We start from the raw sequence: 12,614 nt of genomic DNA on the forward strand, positions 1-12,614 counted from the left end.
ACACTACCGCTGCCATCATCTTACACCAGCGACACTACCTCCTCTTCACGTCACAGTCGTCACCGCTCCTCCCCTCGCCAACGTTGACGCCAGTGAGGAGGATCGTTGCTGCCTCCAGCGGGCGCCGTCGCCTCCTCCCGCGACTGTTGCCACCGCCTCCAGCAGCTGCCGCTGAGTCCAGCAGTCACCGCGGGCACCTCTAGTGGCCGCTGTCGCCCTCCAATGCCACCTCCAGTGACAGCCACCGCCCGACCCATGGCCATTGTCGGTAGCACAGCGCCATCGTCGCTGTTGGCACTCCTATCGCCAAATCCGACCATCTAGCGTCGTTGTCACGTTCGCGGCACTTGTCCAGCCCTCGAGCTACGCTTTCATACACATTGGACGGCGATTTGATATTCGATCTATGTCGGCGTACGATTTCGGCAATAATTCGGCTCTCGAGCCACCGCTGATCCGGCCTTCGGGTTATTGCTATTGCACTCTACCTGTGTGATCTGTGTTCTGCCTTGTGTGCTGTGTTCAAGCCATCGAGCCGCTGTGTTTCGTATCTCTATTACGATTGTGAGTTACTGGTATTATCCGGCTTGTGTGTCGTGTCCCGGCCTACGAGCCACTGTAGTATTCCGGCTCTGGAGCCGTCGTCATATTTCGGCCGACATGCCGCCTCTTGGATCCATGCTGCATTGGATTCCATGTCGTTGCCCCCAAATCCGACTCCACAGCTGCCTCACATTCGTCTACTCTTCAGGGGCACGACGACTCGATCAGTATCGCCACCAGCTCACCGATCCATCCAAGGATGCCCCCCGGGTCAGTGTACGCCACTGTACTTATCTTGTATTTATTTTATTGTTCTACTATTATTTGGATGTTTACATATTCATGGGACCCGCCTCGAGCATCAAGGTACCAGGGACCGGGGCAACCTGGTCGCTGGTTGCAGGTACTGTTGACCAGAGGGTCTCTGACGACTTGGTCAACACAGAAGACAGCTCACCATCCAGGTCATGGGGATGCGGTCAACATTCCAGCCACATCACACCGGCAGTTTCGTCTTCTTAGATTCCAGACAGGATCATTTTGACGTCGTCTGTGGGAACTTCGCCTGATCTGGAACGTGAACATGGACGACGTTGAAAAATTCTGTCATACTCATGACCTTGGTGGGTTTCGACGAGCATATCATATTCTCCTCATTCCATGGGTATTCGGGAGTCGAGGAATTGAGTCAGATCCTCTGCTGGTCGGTAGGTCAGTTTTTTCGTTATATTTTCTCTTTCAGTCATATGATCTGCCATAGTTTCTCGATTGAAGACTCCCGTGCCGATCGACCGGGTCTATGCTATATTTGAGCCACAGGCTCAACGTCGAAGACTCATGTGTCGATTGGTCGGGTGTATATTATATTTGAGCCGCAGTCTCAATGTCGAAGACTCCCGTGCTGATCGGGCGGGTGTATATTTTATTTGAGCCACAAGCTCAACGTCGAAAACTCTCGTGTCGATCGCCCAAGTGTATATTATATTTGAGCCGCATGCTCTATGCCGAAGACTCCTGTTCCGATCGGTCGAGTCTATGCTATACTTGAGCCATAGGCTCAAGTCGAAGACTCCCGGGCCGATCGGCCGGGTGTATATTATATTTGAGTCACATGCTTAATGTCAAAGCATCCCCGTGTCGAGCGACTGGGTGTATATTATATTTGAGCCACATACTCAACGTCGAAGACTCCCGTGTCGATCAGCCGGGTGTATATTATATTCAAGCCACAGGCTCTATGTCGAAGACTCCCGTGCCGATTGACCGAGTTTATATTATATTCGAGCTACAGGCTCTATGTCGAAGACTTCCGTGTCGATCAACCGGGTGTATATTACATTCGAGCCACAGACTCTATGTCGAAGACTCCCGTACCAATCAGCCGGGTTTATATTATATTCGAGTCACTGACTCTATATCAAAGACTCCTGTGTCGATTGACCGGGTCTATGCTATACTTGAGCCACAGGCTCAACATCGAAGACTCCTGGCCTGATCGGTCAGGTGTATATTATATTTGAGTCGCAGGCTCAATGTAGAAAACTCCCGTGCCGATCAGCTGGGTGTATATTATATTTGAGCCATAGACTCAACGTAGAAGACTCCCGTGCCGATCGGTCGGGTGTATATTATATTTAAGCCACAGGCTCTATGTCGAAGACTCCCGTGCCGATCGGTCGGGTCTATGCTATACTTGAGCCACAGACTCAACGTCGAAGACTTCCGAGCATATCGACCGGATGTATATTATATTTGAGCCACATGCTTAATGTCGAAGGCTCCCCGTGCCAAGCGGCCGGGTGTATATTATATTTGAGCCACAGGCTCAACGTCGAAAACTCCCGTGTCGATCGACGGGGTGATATTATATTTGAGCCACAGGCTCAACGTCGAAAACTCCTGTGTTGATCAGCCAGGTGTATATTATATTTAAGCCACAGGCTCAACGTCGAAAACTCCTGTGTTGATCAGCCAGGTGTATATTATATTTAAGCCACAGACTCAACGTCGAAGACTACCGTGCGGGTGTATATTATATTTGAGCTATAGGCTCAACGTTGAAGACTCCCGTGTCGATCGACCGGGTGTATATTATATTTGAGCCACAGGCTCAACGTCAAAGACTCCCGTGTCAATCGCCCGGATGTATATTATATTTGAGCCACAGGCTTTATGTCGAAGACTCTCATGCCGATCGGCGGGGTCTATGCTATACTTGAGCCACAGGCTCAACGTCGAAGACTCCCAGGCCGATCGGCCGAGTCTATATTATATTAGAGTCACAGGCTCAATGCCAAAGGCTCCCCGTGCCGATCGGCTGGGTGTATATTATATTTGAGTCACAGGCTCAACGTCGAAGACTCCTGTACCGATCGGCAGGGTTTATATTATATTTGAGCCACAGGCTCAACGTCGAAGACTCCCGTGCCAATCGGTCAGGTGTTTATATTTGAGCCACAGGCTTTATGTCGAAGACTCCTGTGCCGATCGACCGGTTTATATTATATTAGAGTCACAAGCTCAATTTCGAAGACTCCTGAGTCGATCGGCCGAGTTTGAGTTATATTAGAGCCATGAGCTTTAGAAGTCGAGCGACGACTATAAACTCTAAAAGTCGAGCGGCGACTATAAACCCTTGAGTCAGAGACTCCCGAGCTGATCGTTCGGGTTTGAGTTATATTAGAGCTACGACCTCTAGAAGTCGAGCGATGACTATACACCCTAGAAGTTGAGCGGCGACTATAAACTCTAGAAGTCGAGCGACGACTATAAACCCTAGAAGTGGAGCGACGACTATAAATCACTGGTTGCGGGCCAGCTTATCGGATCCCGTATCTCCCCCATTCGGGGTCGAGCGGTCTTCATTAGTTACGGAGTATATTATGTTAGGATCCTACGTACTCGGCTAGAGAGGGGGGGTGTGAATAGCCGCCCCAAATCACTCGTTTCTTCCTACAATTCGTTAGCGCAGCGGAAAACTAAACTAGAAACGAAAGGAAGAATATCAAACCTTAACACAGCGATGTACGAGGTTCGGAGATGATACTCCTACTCCTCGGCGTGTCCGTAAGGTGGACGAGCCCTATCAATCCGTCGGTGGATGAGTTCCCGGAGAACCGGCTAATATCAACTCCTTGTGGGTGGAGAAACCTCGCCACAATCACTTGCAACAGCAAGCTAAGAGTACAAGAGAATACAAGAAGTAAATACAATGAATGTAACAATACAAGCTTGCCTTCTTGTCGACTGGTTGAAGCAGCAACTTCACGAGACGCCTACAACAGCAGGAACCCAGTCGAAGAAGCTCACACGAAGCTTCGGAACTCAACAAAGCTCAAGAGCACAGCAGCAGCTCAGTCGGAAGAAGAGGAAGAAGAAGTAGAAGCAGAGGCTCGATCTCCTTTTATAACCTGCGAAGAAGAAGACACAGAAACTAGCCGTTGTGTCGCAACGGCTAGGACCTGGACCGATCAGGCTCCACCCTGATCGGTCCAGAGCCTCTCTGATCGGTCATGGGACCGATCAGGCTCTAGTCTGATCGGTCCCCAGACCGATCAGCCATATCTTCACAGAGCCACTGATCGTGCCATGGGACCGATCGGGCTCTAGGCTGATCGGTCCCCAGGCCGATCAGCCAACTCTGTGAGAGTTGGCTTCGCCCGATCGGTCTCCGGCCGTCGAAATCAGCAAATTCAGCGATGCCCGATCGGTCACCGGACCGATCGATACCCCATCTGGATCGATCCAGCGATCGATCGAGCTTGGTTTTGCCCAAACCAAGTCCCAAGTCTCCACACCAACCTCCGGTCAACCTTGACGGTTGGTACATCATGCTTAGCATCCGGTCACTCCCTTGACTGCTAAGACTCTTCACTAAGTGTCCGGTCAATCCCTTTGACTCACTTGGACTTCCTTTTCGTGTCACGTATCCGGTCCTCCCTTGACCTACTTGACCTTCTCAACACCGGATGTCCAATCACCCTTGATCCATCTAGATTTTCCCTTGCCTAACTCACCGGGACTTTCACCTAGCTTCACTCACTAGGGTTTCACAGCTGCCTCACTTCATCAACTGCTCGGCTTCACTCACGGGACTTTCACCTGCCTGGCTTCACTCACACCAGGACTTTCTCGAATGCGGCTTCACTCACTGTGGCTTTCACCTTCACCTAGCTTCACTCACTAGGATTTTCACAGCCTACACTTCATTCACGACTGCCTGGCTTCACTCACGGGACTTTCCTGACCGCCTGGCTTCACTCACGGGACTTTCCCGTGCCAAACTCCGCTTGGTCTTTCCCGTGCCAAGTCTCCATACTTGGACTTTCCGCATGCTCCACCTTGGACTTTTCCCGAATCAGGTCAACCAGGTCAACCTTGACCTAAGGTTGCACCTACAATCTTCCAAACACCTATTCTTGTCAAACATCAAGAATACAACTCTCTTCTCGTCAAACATCGTCAAACATCAAAACACAACTCGAGTCAGGTCAACTCGAGTCAGGTCAACCAAGTCAACCTTGACCTAAGGTTGCACCAACAATCTCCCCCTTTTTGATGTCCATGAACAAGTTAGGTTAACCCGATAACCTAACTTAGGTTTTCCAATGTTCTTCCTTGAACATTCTTCCAAAACCTACACTTTCCCCCTTTGGACATCTCTCCCCCTTTTTGACACACATCAAAAAGAGGGAATCAAGGTCAAGAGTTTCTTCCTAATGAAAGTCCCATACCTTTCATTGAAACCCTTAATTTCCGCCTTGATACTAAACTCAACACTTAGTGACAATCCCATATCACTAATCCTCAAAAGTCTTAAGGAGTAAAAACTCCCCCTAAAAGTCAACTCCCCCTTGACAATTAGTTAAGACTCCCCCTAAAGGTCAACTCCCCCCTTGACCATTGCACCAACAATGTCTTGGAGAGTTTCAAACCTTTAGAAACCCGAAACTCAACTCCCACAGCTGAAATTTCAGACCACAGTCGAAATTCAGCAAATTCAGCGCACCTGATCGGTCACCGGACCGATCAGACCCCTGGATCAGTCCCGGACCGATCCGGCCTTCCTGGATCGGTCGATGATCGATCAAGTTCGATCGGCGGTTTCGATTTCTTCTCTCCCGAAATTCAGAAACTCACAACAAATTCCAGAAAATTCGAAAAATTGTGAAATTTTGAGGATACATTCCTCATACCATATACTATCAAGGAAAAATAGTTTTCTATGAAAATAACTTCCATTTTCAAATCTTGATACAAAGTTCAAAAGTTTTTGAAATAGTTCAAAGTTAACTCATCTTTGTATCAATTTGCTCAATGATGAGTACTATCACTAGAAAAGCTTCATCAAGGTTTTTCAAACCAATTTCAAAATGATTTTAAACCTTTTAATTTAGGACCACAATCTTAGGGCTATATGTACATGACTTGTACATAAGCTTTCCCTATGATCCCCAATTTCGAATTAGGCTCATCTAAGTACAAGGACTATGCACCTTGATCCTAACTCATGATCCTAATATCTCACACACATCTAAGGTGTATAAAACACATCCAAGTCAATTTTGATGTGAGATATGAGTTTAGGTTATCTTAGGCTAAGTTTTCATGCATTTTCTAAAACAACAACTTGATCTCCATATCAAATTGTGTTGTTTATCCTTAGATCAATTTCATTGATTATAAATGCAAGAAATGATGACATGACATAAAAAGATATCATAAATGAAAACATGTGCCAATATCATGATGTCATGGCATAAAGTATGAAACTTAAATAAAGCATGACATATAGATAACCTAAGCATTATCATGACATTTTAAATGATCATAAACTAAATATGATGTCATGACATGGCATATGGCAAACAATATATGACAAATAGCACATAAAGGTATAGAAAATACCTAATTCTAGCCTTAGTTGCCATTTTTGATAATTTTGATCATTTTGCCATAGGTTCTATATTCCTAAGTGTAATAGACCTAAAATCATATACTAAAGATCACCATGTGCCAATTAGATTGATCCTAGAAAACTCCTCAAATGAGATTGGCACGTCCTAATCACCTTAGGAATAATTCTTAATTTCATTTTCAAGGCTTAATTATACCTTGAAAAATCCTAAAGTGCCACCTTTTGCCATGATTAGGTTAACTACCTATTCAAGTAAGGTTGGCACACCCTAACTCATCTAGTGTGATGAAATCACGCTCCTAGGAACCCAATACCTATTGGAGCTCATTGGGTTCACTAAATATTCACTAGGGATGACTTCCCTAGCAATCCTCCTAATGACCCTCTTAGGCTTTAAAGCCTTGGTCATTTGGGACTCATCAAGATCAACTCTAGGGGTGACTCCCCTTGTGACCTTGGTGATGGTCTTCCTAGCCCTAGATTTTGTTCCATAATCGAATGGAACATTGTGATAAGTGGGCTTGACCACTTGGGACTTAGGTTTGTGACCCAAACCTTTCTTGTCCTTGGACATTGGTTTTTGACCCTTAAACCCTAGAGATGACTTCTCCAAGTTCTTAAGAGTCTTTTCCAAAGTATCAAGTCTTGACCTCAAGACTTGATTCTCCTTCTCTAATACCTCAATTTTTAATTTTTCATTTTTCTTTGAGGTATTCCTAGGCATATGTCTAGATGATTTGGGATTTCTATCTAGGTTTCCCTTAATCTTAGATGAGTTAATCCTAGGGTTGGCTTTCCTAGTGTTATCCTTATCTAGACTAACATCTTTGGCACCTAAGCACATATATTGGTTCCTAGAATTAACATGCTTATCATTCTTGACAATAGCAATAAGGCTACTAGCATGCATCCTACTAGAATTGCAAGAATGTGCCTTAGAGATTACCTTAGGGTTTGCCCTAGCTCCCCCTATACATGTGCTCGATCTCTTATCCTTGTGAGGTTGCCTCCCCCTTGGACATTGGCTCCGATAATGTCCCCTTCGCTTGCATTGAAAGCACACCACGTGCTCCTTGCATTTGCGTATCGGGATTCCGACTTCCTTGACTTTTGGTGCCGGTGGAGTCTTCCTAATCCTCCTTGGACACTTACTCTTGTAATGTCCATACTCCCTACACTCAAAGCACATTATGTGTAATTTGCTAGAAATTAAATGGCTTGAGTTACCTAGGTTTGAGGATGGATGAACGATCTCTCCTTCATCCCTTCCGGAGGTAGAAACTTCTTCTTCTTGCTCCGAACTTGAAGAAGAAATCTCCTCCTCTTCTTCTTTAGATGTTGAGTGGCCCTCAACTTCTAAATCCACATCCCCATGGTGTGAGCTACTTAGCTCACTTGACTCCTCTTCATGACTTGAAATGGAGCTTTCTTCATGGAGCTTGGCCAAATTGTTCCACAATTCCTTGGCATTGTTGTAACCACCTATCTTACACAATATATCAGTAGGTAATGAAAATTCAAAAATTTTCAATACCTCATCGTTGACTAGGGATTGGTAGACATGTTCCTTGGTCCACTTCTTCTTCTCTAGGGTTTCTCCTTTCTTGTCCATCGGAGGCTTGAACCCTAATTGAACACAACTCCAATTTTCAAGATTAGTCATAAGAAAATATTTCATTCTTACCTTCCAAAACGCGAAGTCGTCGCGATCGTAGAAAGGTGGAATTGTGACATCTTCTCCGAACCGATCCATTCTCTAGCGCTTGTGCTCCCCCGGGTGTTGATCCAATGAAGAGCGGCCTTGCTCTGATACCACTTGTTAGGATCCTACGTACTCGGCTAGAGAGGGGGGGTGTGAATAGCCGCCCCAAATCGCTCGTTTCTTCCTACAATTCGTTAGCGCAGCGGAAAACTAAACTAGAAACGAAAGGAAGAATATCAAACCTTAACACAGCGATGTACGAGGTTCGGAGATGATACTCCTACTCCTCGGCGTGTCCGTAAGGTGGACGAGCCCTATCAATCCGTCGGTGGATGAGTCCCCGGAGAACCGGCTAATATCAACTCCTTGTGGGTGGAGAAACCTCGCCACAATCACTTGCAACAGCAAGCTAAGAGTACAAGAGAATACAAGAAGTAAATACAATGAATGTAACAATACAAGCTTGCCTTCTTGTCGACTGGTTGAAGCAGCAACTTCACGAGACGCCTACAACAGCAGGAACCCAGTCGAAGAAGCTCACACGAAGCTTCGGAACTCAACAAAGCTCAAGAGCACAGCAGCAGCTCAGTCGGAAGAAGAGGAAGAAGAAGAAGAAGTAGAAGCAGAGGCTCGATCTCCTTTTATAACCTGCGAAGAAGAAGACACAGAAACTAGCCGTTGTGTCGCAACGGCTAGGACCTGGACCGATCAGGCTCCACCCTGATCGGTCAGAGTCCGATCGGTCATGGGACCGATCGGGCTCTAGTCTGATCGGTCCCGGACCGATCAGCCATATCTTCACGAGCCATCGATCGTGCTACGATCGGTGTGGACCGATCGGGCTGATCGGTCCCGGACGATCAATAACTCTGTGAGAGTTGGCTGCGTCTCGATCGGTCTCCGGACCGATCGGAAGAGCCTGATAAGCCATCGATCGTTATCGATCGGTCACCGGACCGATCAGATACCCAGCGTATCGCTGGATCGATCCACTGATCGATCCAGAGCTTGGTTTTTGCCCAAACCAAGTCCCAAGTCTCCCACACCAACCTCCAGTCAACCTTGACCAGTTGGTACATCATGCTTAGCATCCGGTCACTCCCTTGACCTGCTAAGACTCTTCACTAAGTGTCCGGTCAATCCCTTTGACTCACTTGGACTTCCTTTTCGTGTCACGTATCTGGTCACTCCCTTGACCTACTTGACCTTCTCAACACCAGATGTCCGATCACCCTTGATCCATCTGGATTTTCCCTTGTCCGGCTTCACTCACCAGGACTTTCACAACTGCCTGACTTCACTCACCAGGACTTTTCCACTGCCTGGCTTCACTCACCAGGACTTCCAAACTGCCTGTCTTCACTCACCAGGACTTTCCCTTGTCTGGCTTCACTCACCAGGACTTTCTCGAATGCCTGGCTTCACTCACCAGGGCTTTCACCTTCACCTAACTTCACTCACTAGGATTTTCACCTGGCTTCACACACCAGGATTTCCCGACTGCCTGGCTTCACTCACCAGGACTTCTCCGACTGCCTGGCTTCACTCACCAGGACTTTTCCCCGTGCCAAACTCCCTGTTTGGTCTTTCCCCGTGCCAAGTCTCCATACTTGGACTTTCCGCGTGCCAAGCTACCTGCTTGGACTTTTCCCGAATCAGGTCAACCAGGTCAACCTTGACCTAAGGTTGCACCTACAATCTCCCAAACACCTATTCTTGTCAAACATCAAGAATACAACTCTCTTCTCGTCAAACATCGTCAAACATCAAAACACAACTCGAGTCAGGTCAACTCGAGTCAGGTCAACCAAGTCAACCTTGACCTAAGGTTGCACCAACTACCCTAGAAGTGGAGCGACGACTATAAATCACTGGTTGCGGGCCAGCTTATCGGATCCCGTATCTCCCCCATTCGGGGTCGAGCGGTCTTCATTAGTTACGGAGTATATTAGAGTAGCTTATCTCCCCCGTTCAAGGTCGAGCTATCTCCAATGGTCGCGAACAAGAATATCTCCACTAGTTGCGGGCTAGAATATCTCATAGGTTCTGCGCTCGCTCAGCTCACGACTTTCGCTTCCATGCGTCTTCGATTCCCGGGGTACACTTCCGTTCAGCTCATGGGCGATGCACTCGCTCAACTAACGACTTTGTTTTCGTGCGCTTTCGATTCATGGGTTATACTCCCGTTCAGTTTTCGGGCTCCACTTCTGCTCGACACTGCCTCATTGCTCGTTTGGTATTAGCCCGGGCGCTCACTTGGCATTCGCCCGATAGCTTGCATGGCATCCGCTCGACACTATTTTTTGCCGCTCAGTCGACATGTTTTTCTCGCCACTCTGCCAAGCACGCGTCGTTCTGTCAACACTTGCCTCGCTCATTGCTTCGTCGATCGCTTGGCATCGCTACCATCTCTCATGCAACACCATTACGATAGCGGCCGCTCGCGTGATATTATACGACGGGTTCAGCGATTTGACTCAGTTATTGAGAGTGATTCAGTCTTTGCGATAGACGGTCCAGTCAGTCGGACTCGCACCTCCTCCGACTAGATTTGGGGGGAGACTTGTGATACAGATATAGCATAAGGGCATAGGAGAAATAAGGAGTGGGGACATTTTAGTCATTGCACCTTTTGAGGGTTTTTGTATGAAAGAGGGCATTGTTCATGAGGAAAAGGGAGAGGATTTGGTTCGTGCAGGGTTCCGCTGCCAAGGAGGAGCTTTCTTCCTCTCACGCGCCTCGTCGCCGACGACGCCGACACCAGCCGCCGGCCGCTCCCCTCCTCCTCTCGTCTACCTCCTTTCCTCCGGCCTCTTCACGCCCGCGCTGTCACAGGAAGAGGAGGTGGGGTTTTCTGCCGCCACCCTCGCAACAACGAAGGCTGGGGTCACCTCGCCGCCTCCACCAGAGATCACCGATACACTAGCAGTTCATATCCCTCCAGGTCGCTCTTGGACGACACCGCCGCTGCCATTATCTTACGCCAATGACACTACCTCCTCTTCACGTCACAGTCGTCGCCGCTCCTCCCCTCACCGACGCTGACACCACTGAAGAGGATCGTTGCTGCCGCCTCCTCCCGCGACCGTCGGCGCCGCCTCCAGCAGTTGCCGCAGAGTCCAGCAGTCACCGCAGGCACCTCTAGTGGTTGCTGCCGCCCTCCGACGCCACCTCCAGCGACAACCACTGGCCGACCCATGGACATCGTCAGTGGCACAGTGCCATCGTCGTTGTTGGCACTCTTATCGCCAAATCCGACCATCCAGCGCCGCTGCCACGTTCGCGGCGCTTGTCCAGCTCTCGAGCTGCGCTTTCATACACTTTGGACGCCGATTCGATATTTGATCTATGCCAGCGTACGATTTCAGAGATGATCTGGCTCTCGAGCCACCGTTGATCCAACCTTCGGGTTACTGCTATTGCACTCTACCTGTGTGATCTGTGTTTTGCCCTGTGTGCTGTGTTCCGACCACATTGCCGTTGTGTTTTGTATCTCTATTATGATTGTGAGTTATTGATATTATCCGACCTACGTGTCGTGTCCTGGCCTGCGAGCCGCTATAGTATTCCGGCTCAGGAGTCGTCGTCATATTTTGGCCGACATGCTGCCTCTTGGATCCATGCTGCACCGGATTCCATGTCGTCGCCCCCAGATCCGGCTCCTCAGCGCACTCACATTCATCTACTCTTCAGGGTCGCGACGACTCGATCAACATCGCGACCAGCTCATCGATCCATCGAGGGCGCCCCGGGACTAGGGTACGCCACTGTACTCATCCTGTGTTTATTTCGTTGTTCTACTATTATTCGGCTGCTCCCATATTCATGGGATCCGCCTCGAGCATCGAGGTACCGGGGACCGGGGCAACCCGATCGTTGGTTGCAGGTATTGTTAACCGGAAGGCCTCTGATGACTTGATCAACACTGAAGACAGTTCAACATCCAAGTCATGGGGATGCGGTCAACATTCTAGCCACGTCACACCGACAGTTCCATCTTCAAAAGCATGGTTGTATTCAAAAGCAATCTAACTTTAACCAAGGATAAATGATACGAAGTACAACTGAAAATAATAAAAAGAAGAAGAACCACTACTCGCTTAGGCATGAGAGGGGAGAGAGCAGCGCTCGGCGATGGAGAGAGCAAAGCTCGGCGATGGAGAGAGCTGAGCTTCGTGAGGGAGAGAGCAGCAGATCTCAGATCTTGACGAGGGAGAGAGCATCATATCTCAGATCTCGGCGAGGGCGAGAGCTAAGCTGGCGAGGGAGAGACCAGCAGATCTCATATCTCGGCGAGGGTGAGGGAGAGAGCAGCAGATCTCAGATGTCGGCAAGGGAGAGAGCGGCGAGAGCAGCGATCGGCGAGGGAGAGAGCAGATCTCAGGGACGAGAGAGAGATGCGCTAGGGTTGAGGAGGTGACTCGCATTTTTTTGTTTTTTTCATCCTGCGCT

This window comes from Zingiber officinale, chromosome 8B (genome assembly GCF_018446385.1).
Source record: "Zingiber officinale cultivar Zhangliang chromosome 8B, Zo_v1.1, whole genome shotgun sequence".
NCBI classification, from domain to species: Eukaryota; Viridiplantae; Streptophyta; class Magnoliopsida; order Zingiberales; family Zingiberaceae; genus Zingiber; species Zingiber officinale.